The sequence below is a fragment of the Galeopterus variegatus genome, unplaced genomic scaffold (assembly GCF_000696425.1).
Source record: "Galeopterus variegatus unplaced genomic scaffold, G_variegatus-3.0.2 Scaffold11547, whole genome shotgun sequence".
NCBI classification, from domain to species: domain Eukaryota; kingdom Metazoa; phylum Chordata; class Mammalia; order Dermoptera; family Cynocephalidae; genus Galeopterus; species Galeopterus variegatus.
The window spans coordinates 9,602-11,493 of NW_007737658.1; the positions used below are offsets into that span (position 1 = coordinate 9,602).

The 1,892-nt window shown below is 48.8% G+C and overlaps 1 long non-coding RNA gene across 2 annotated transcripts in view; it reads right to left on the reverse strand.

Annotated features, from left to right (window-relative positions):
- Positions 1 to 1,341: 1,341 nt before the first annotated feature.
- LOC103610668 overlaps positions 1,342 to 1,892 on the reverse strand; it is a 21,664-nt gene continuing 21,113 nt past the window's right edge. For both annotated transcript variants that reach the window (XR_552225.1, XR_552226.1), the window contains one exon: positions 1,342 to 1,583. This is a non-coding gene — a long non-coding RNA (uncharacterized LOC103610668). The remainder of the gene's footprint in view (positions 1,584 to 1,892) is intronic.

A 1,892-nucleotide genomic window follows, 5' to 3' on the forward strand; every position in this document is an offset into this window, starting at 1 on the left:
GCGAGGGTTGAACCAGCGAGGGTTGAACCAGCGAGGGTTGATCCAACGCCGGAAGCAGCAGATAAGCCTCTCAGTGCAGGGCCTCCTGGGGCTACTGCCCCGGGACCTCGGGATACAGCACAACATCTCACTCTGCCTGTGGCCAAGTAAGCTGGGGAAGGGGCTGTGTGTAGAATGTGGGTGCCAGGCTACCGAGTTCCGAGTTCTGTTGGGGTCTGTCGTCAAGGAAGTGAGGTCACTTCCTGGTACCTCATTTCCTGAACCCCTCCTCTGTGTACAAGACTGCAATTGCCCGTCTGGGTACCTGACTGCTGACCCTCCTTCCCCATGAACTCTCTCTATTGGCCACGCTTCCAGCAACACTGCCTGATCACACCTCTGTGCAAGGCCTGGGTGCAGCCAGCATCACAGCTTGGAGGAGATACATGTAGGTTCAGTCCCAGCTCCTCCTCCTTATCACTTATGTGACCCTGGACAAGCCACTGTGACTCTCAGGACCTCCCCAGTCTCACCTTCTGCACAGTGGTGATCATTCTAGCATCTCCTTCCTAAGGATGTCATCAGGCATGTGTGAGCAAACATCCCTGAAACCTATGACTGGTGTCACATGTAGCTAATGAACAAAACTAGAGATAAAAATCCATGACGGGGTGGAAGGTAGCATGGAATACGACTAATGACAGGTCTGGTTTCTGCCATATAATCTCGAAAATGTTGCTTTTGCTCTTGGCCTGTTTTCCCTGTCTGCACCATAATTATTATTACCAAATTGTACAGATAAGCAAATATGTACAGAGTCTGAGTGAAAACAGCCAGCTGCAGAGTGGCAGTCTTGTCAGTAACCAGCGACATCTTCTTGCGTGGTCTTTCTCTCTGGACTTTCTTCTTTCCAGATCCTGCTTGGGTGGATTAATCTGGTACAGGTGACTAATCATATCCATTTGCATAAGGATCTTTCAAAGTTGCACGATCAGGTTTTACAGATGAGGAAACTGACACAGAGATTTAAATAACTTCCTGGGCCCCGGGGAGCAGGCACATCTTTTGAAACTAGATCTGTGCGATTGAGACAGAGATGAGGGGGAGGGGGTTGGGGGGCACTCAGCTCCTGGCTGAGGCTTGCCAAATATTATTACCAAACCCAAGTCTGGCTGCCTCCCCCTAAATAAAAATAAACCACCCAAAAGTCAAATGTTGGTGAACATTGAAGTAAGACTTTATTGAGGAACATCAGTGACCTGAGGAGAGATGTTGGGCTGACCCATCTCTCTAGTAAGCCTGAAGGAGAGTGGCCAGGCTGAAGCCATCTCAGACACTCAGGTTTACTGAGGGGTTTGTAAAGAGGGGCTGAGGGAATGGAATGTGGGACAGGAAAAGCAGGAGGGAGGGGACGTGAGCTACAGGAGCTCCGTGCAGGGAGCCAAGTGCAAGTTCTCACCAAGGCTCCACCTGGCTTCTGCTGCTGCCCTTGCTGTTACCTCAGGTCCTGCTGGAGGGGTGGATCCACATAGCTTTTCTGATGTCTCCCTTGACTTCTCAGGGTCTGGATAGTATGTGCCTCCCAGCAAGTTTGCAGCTTCAGGCTGTCAGGAAAACAACTTTACATTTAAGTAAATAATGTCACCCCATAACCAAGGCTCAAAATATCAAATAACCATGGGAAAAGAGGGAACTCAGAGAAATGCATGCTAAGAATAAAAACTGAGTATCTTAAAAATCTTTTAGAGTCTGTGAGGTTTTAGGTCCCAATATGGCTTCAGTCCTCGTCATTCCAACATGATTACAAAGCCCTGGCTCTTTCCTGAATGTCTCAACTACCCAAGACAGTGCTGGGCCAAGGTATTTGCTCAAAACATGCTTGTTGAATTGGTTTTACCAGATCTGGAAGTAGG